Raw genomic sequence first — 6,000 nt, 5'->3', positions numbered from 1 at the left:
AAGCAGCAGACACAAAGTGATCCCAGAGCTTCGGCTCTTTGCTGCTGTCCAGGCTCTTCACCGGGAATAACTTACTTAGTGGCAGAGGAGGAAAGGTGGGAACGGAGGCTAACCCCAAAGTCCCCTAGCGTGGAGCGCCCCCACGTCTCCAGCTTCATTTTGGAGGGGTGGGGTTTGGTTCCGTCGCCTCCGCTTCCGCGCGGGTTTGGGAAGGGGCCCGTGCAGTGTCCCCGACCTCCGCCCCAACCCGGGGAGGGGTAAGCGCGGTGGGTGGGCGTCTCCTGACCTCGCGCTCCTCCCCTCCGCGTCCCTGCCCCCTGCCTCTCCGGAACACACTGTGTGGCCGCTTTCCTCCAGCACGCGGCGCTGCGCTCGCTTTTATCCGCGGAGCCGCGCGGGTTCGTGCGCGGCCAGCGGGGCTCAGCCCGTCCGCTGGAATTGAGGAGCATTCATTGAATCTGCGGCTTTCATGACGTCTCTCTGCGTGGCCCATCACTTTTCTCCCAGCCGGGATTTTTTTTTTTTTTTTTTTTCGCCACTCTTGCTTTTTTTCCCCTTCCCTCCACCGGTCTGCCGCCCGCGTCTCTGCCCGACGCACACCCCTCCGCCCCTCCTGTGACCCCGCGCCCAGCCCTCCTCTCCGCTCGCGGCCAGAGGGAGCCAGTTTGCAGACGGCCGCACCTGGCCGGAGAGGTTGGGCGGGTGGAGGGGTGGGGATCCGCGGGAACCGGGAAGCCAGACCCAGAGCTGGGTGCACCGCTAGGAGAATGGAGACTCCTAACAGCCTCCGGGGGCTGATGTGAAATTTGACCATCTGATTCCAGCTTGTCTTTCCTTTTCTTTTTTTTATTTTCTCCCCTCACCATCCATCGTGTACTCAATTATCAAATCTTGCTCCGTTCCAAGAGGAGATCATGATTGAGTGAAACCACCCTGTCCGCAGCAAGGTAAGCGGTGCGCTGAGTTGCTCGAAGGCGAGAAGCTGGCACAATCTGGGCAAAACGTTCCGTGCCCTCGGGTCTCCACCTCCCCCTCCCCAGTCTCCGTCGCTGCATGCTCCACGCTGATGAGAAACATGATGCCCAAGTCAAGGGAAAGGCGAGGGAGAAGCCGGTTACATAACAGAAGGGAAATCTGTTTCATAGGGTTTTCATTAGCAACTGAAAACTCGCAAGGGGGGCGGGGAGTGGAGGGGGTCTGCATGCCCCGGGCACAGAGAAACCCAGGCAGTCATTGCAGACATCATTTCAACATACGTTGGCAAAGAAGAAATGCACTGATTAACTGGTAGGGGCGGCTTGCGGTGTAGTCATTTACAGTTGGGAAAAGCCCATTGTCTATGGAAAGCTGTATCCTTGTTCTTTGCATAGAGGAGAGAGACGGAGACGGAGACAGAGAACATGAGAAGGAGGAAAAGGAAAAGTGAGGGGTGGGGAGAAACCGGCAGAAAATGGGAAACAATAACTTCTAACTGTTGTCTATCAGTAAAACCAAGGATGTGATATGATGGCTACAAACAGTGAATAGGAAGCTCTCCCTAGAAGTAAACTGAATTGTTTTGTAACTGGAAGGGGAAAGAAACCCTCAGATAAAATGAGATGTTTATGGCATTTAGGGGGTTAGACTAATCTGCTGACTTGCTTCCTCCTGGGTATATTTTCATTTGCATGAAGACATTAAGCCTGAATTAGTTTTTTAACAGAAATAACATTAGTATTCCCCAAACCCAATAAAACCTTGGGTCAATCCACAGGTATATCTCTTGTACCAACCTCAATATGGAGAGATGCTTAAGGAAGAAACATGGTAATAGGAACAGCCACAGATAGGGGTGAGGTTGATGGAGAAACAAAATACCAGAATTTTCCAAAGAATCCTGCCTCCACTCCCAAAAAAGGAAGAGAGAGAGAAAGGGGGGGGGGGAACTCCTGTGTTTAGGAGTTGGAAATTCATTATATGTTTAGAGTGTCTCCTGCTTGCTTTTATCCAAAGTCTGATGGTTCGGGGGAGCCCCCACCATATAGGTTGTAATATCACATCCCTGCTAGCTCCCCACCCTGCCTACCTTTCTTTTGCTGAAAAACAGAGGAGTGGGATACCCAGGAGCTGATTAGAAAGGCTGTAGTCAGGGCATAGCTAACTAAGCTTCGCCCATTTTGCCTGGAGAAAGAAAGAGCTGAGTCTCCATGGCGACCCAGGTGGGAGGGGAGAAGGCAGCTCCAATTACAACAAAAAACATTGGACAAAACTTTCCCAGCTTCAGGCAAAGGAATAAGCCAGTCAGGTATTCTGTGGAGGGTCCCAGGGTATCAGCAGTGCCCAAGTTCCTGCCCGCCACCCGCAAGGGGGCTTCGAGAACTGGCCGGAACTCTCAAACCTCCCAAAGTTGTCCAGAGGCCACAGAGATGGTTCAGGCAGCAGGTTTCAGATTCAGCACCAAGGCCAGAGCACAAGGGCCAGGTTCCCACCTCCCAGTTGACTACCCCTGCAAATGTTACTAGCTCCTTTGGTGACAGAAGCGATCACTTTCTGTAAATGAACGGTTCTCTTGCCCGTGCAGAATCTGGATATCTGATTATCCACGGAATTGCGTGGGACAGAGAAGCTTGCAAATCATCCATTTCACGCATGGCGGTGCATCAGAGTAACTATTCAAAACCAAGAACACTGAAGCAGCAAAAGATCCAAGTTGAACTGAGAATGGAGAATGATCCTGTCCTCAGGGAAGCAAAGGGGTGCGGTGCACCCACGCACGCATGTACACACACACACACACACACACCAGACCAGTCTCTAATGAGAGTTGTCTAGTTTCAGCCAAGTCCCTTTGGTTTCAAAAGCATCCATTCATTTCTTACCCTCTCACTGTCCTCTGTACTTTTTGTCGGGCTTAGATGACAGAAAGACTGTAGGAGCACCCTGTCAGTGAGACAGCAGTTAACCAAATCCTTTCGAGGGGTCCTGAGATCCTGGAGGGCAGAGAAATAAAATACTCTTAGTCCCGACCTGACAGAGTTTCTAAAAAAGCTGATGAGCTCCAGGAAAGGGAAGAGAGTATGCTAGTGAGGTGGGAAGCAGTAACTGTATCTTTAAGGCAGCATGTGAGTAGGGCAGCTACATTTCCAAGGTTGTAGGGCATAGGAAACTGGGAGACGAGACGGAGTCACTTCTCTTAATAGAAACAAGGAAGAAACTGTGCAAGAGGGAGGATTTATTTTAACTCAAGTTCCGTTTCAGCATTCATTGAGAGAAAACAGGTAAGTCTCTCTCGCCATTCTGCCTTCACCTGGGGCAAAGCTGGTCTCTGTCCTGCTGTCCTCATCTTTGGTCTTAAATCCTCAGACCCCCCAATACAGATGAGGAAAAATAGTGGAGGAAGGTGCAGTCACATTTCTAATAGACTGTTTTTGTGAATAGCATCCAGGTGTTACAAGGTACGGTTTGACTTGCAGAGCCCAGTCAAAGTTTGACAGCTGGTTGCCTTTACAATACACTGGGTTGCTTTTCTCTTTTGAAGATGCCCTTGTGTGTGTGTGTGTGTGTGTGTGTGTGTGTTTAGTCTTGAGCTGGTTCTGCTTTGTTCTCTCCAAACGAGAGCAATCCTGGTTTTCTTGGTTGGCTTTTGCAACTGTGGCTGTGCCATTGCTTTCTAAAGGTGATGTGTGCAGAGCACTCAGGACTTGGTTAAAGCAGTGTGCTTATACCTTCCAGTTTTTGGTTTTTGTCGTTTGTTTTTCATGATCTCTATTGAAGGCAGAAGCAATCTATTCCAAACCTGGTTAAAAGACGAGATGTTACACTATTTCTTCCATTTCAGTTCCTGATGGATATTGATAAGTTTATCCGTGATGTAATTTATTAAAAGAGTTGCTATCTAAAGTAGAGAGAAATGGTGCGTGGAGTACTGTTAGGACTTGAAGCAACTATACCTTGGCTTTTCTCCATCTCATATTATCAGCAGAAGAGAAGTAGAGATTAGTTATGAAGATAAAGCCATATAAGAATATAGGTCATTCCATAAAAAGATCATTTATCATGTATTTGTGAGTTCTTTTTTTTTTTTAAAGATTTTATTTATTTATTTGACAGACAGAGATCACAAGTAGGCAGAGAGGCAGGCAGAGAGAGAGGAAGGGAAGCAGGATCCCTGCTGAGCAGAGAGCCTGATGCGGGACTCGATCCCAGGACCCTGAGATCATGACCTGAGCCGAAGGCAGCGGCTTAACTCACTGAGCCACCCAGGTGCCCTATTTGTGAGTTCTAAAGCTCAATTTCTCTCACGAATTAAAAAAAAAAAAGATGGGAATATAAATGATCTAGGTATAGAAAATTGTTTAATCAATTATCTTCAGTTCTGGTAGATTCTATGTTCATATATTCGGTGCTAATTTTTCAAATTAGGACTTGCTTTCTTCTTCTTCTTGGGGGGCTAATTGCTAAGCAAAGCATCATTATGTCCTAATGGCAGTCAATGGCATGCTCCAAAATAATTAGTCTACCCATTTCAAGTAAGATTTGTTAAGGAGACTTAAAATTAATCCCTGTGCACTGGGAACATTTTTATAATATTTTAAAAATAATTTTGACACCTAACCCTGGTATTTCCTAAGCATCGGTAAGTAAGGTATATTAACTTTTATGAGCCAGGTCTTTATTTAATACATAGGACTTTTATAGGCTCTTTCCTTTGAGTATAAAGAAATGTTTTAATTCACTCTCAAATTTCCCCCCATCTTACAAACTATATCTGCTTTACAGAATAAAAGAAAATAAGACATCAGAAGAGCTGTTTAATAAGCAATAGAAAAAAATTTATTGGCAATTAAAAATAAATAATATGCTCTTATTGAAGCATAACCCCATTCACTGATTTTCATAAGTAGAAAGTGCTGCTTTTTTCAAAGGTTGAATCTTGGTTATATGAATCTTCACGGAAATAAGATAAAGCCTCCTTATCAATATGGGCAAGTAGGCAAGGTGAAGCCCTTTTTCAATAACTCTTACAAATGATATGTAAGAATATGTAGATTAATAAGGGAAAGAGACCAGAGAGCATCAGAACAAGGGGAAGGAAGCTAGGAGGAAAGGCTAGCATTTAAAGCTACTATATTTTTACCAGCATTAAAGTAATGACACTTCGGAAACCAAGGATTTTTTTGTTTGTTTTTTAATTCATTGTAATAGGACTTCAAGGTTCGTGGAACTGAGATGTTTAAATGTAAACAACTTTGGATTTACAGCTTATTGAGATGGCATTTATTGTTTCTTTCCTTTATTTCAAATGTCATTTTAAATATCAAAGGAGAATTGATTCACTCTGGATTTTTTCAGAATTATTAAATTTAATATCAATTAAAGGGAAATTGGTAGTTAAGTTGAAAAATCATCAAGACACTTGTCGAATTAAGGTTTTCTTTCTAGTTGTAGTTTGAGTGTTCAGGGAGATTAAAAAAAAATAAAATGCAACCATATGGGATAATACATTTTATAATGTATATTAAATAATTAGCTCTAGAAATAATTAAGATCCTTAAACAAAGAAAAGATCATCATAAGTATAGTTAGTGCTGTAATGATACTCTGATAAAGTACTAGAATATACACATACTTGATATCATTTTATTAGCACTAATTAATAACACAAAGTTATTTCTCTCAAATAAAGAAGGACAACGTCATCTTCTTTTTTCTGAGGTGTAATTGATGTATAATATTGTATTAGCTTCAGGCATACAACATAGTTACTTGACATTTGTATACACTGTGAACCGGTCATCACAGTAAGTTCACTTACCATCTATGACCCTACAAAATTAATACAATATTATTGATTATATTCCCCATGCTGTATATTATACAACCATGACTTACTTATTTTATAAGTGGAAGTTTTATTTCTTAATCCTGGTCAGCCAGTTCATTCCTACAAACCATCCCCACCCCCTGCAACCACCAATCTATTGTCTGTATCTATGTGACAAGGTTTTGTTGGTTTTGTTT

The 6,000-nt window shown here is 43.9% G+C and overlaps 1 protein-coding gene across 1 annotated transcript in view; it reads left to right on the top strand.

Moving 5' to 3' along the window:
- The first annotated feature begins 830 nt into the window (after positions 1-830).
- Positions 831-6,000, top strand: part of LOC111155756 (potassium voltage-gated channel subfamily J member 6) — a 282,902-nt gene continuing 277,732 nt past the window's right edge. The window contains exon 1 of the mRNA XM_022516141.1: positions 831-947. The gene's annotated coding sequence lies outside the window, so the exon portion shown is untranslated. The remainder of the gene's footprint in view (positions 948-6,000) is intronic.

Source organism: Enhydra lutris, unplaced genomic scaffold (assembly GCF_002288905.1).
Source record: "Enhydra lutris kenyoni isolate GAN:26980312 unplaced genomic scaffold, ASM228890v2 scaffoldscaffold43, whole genome shotgun sequence".
Lineage (NCBI taxonomy): Eukaryota > Metazoa > Chordata > Mammalia > Carnivora > Mustelidae > Enhydra > Enhydra lutris.
The sequence above is the reverse complement of the archived record's forward strand: the minus strand, read 5'-3'. Positions and strand labels throughout refer to the sequence as shown.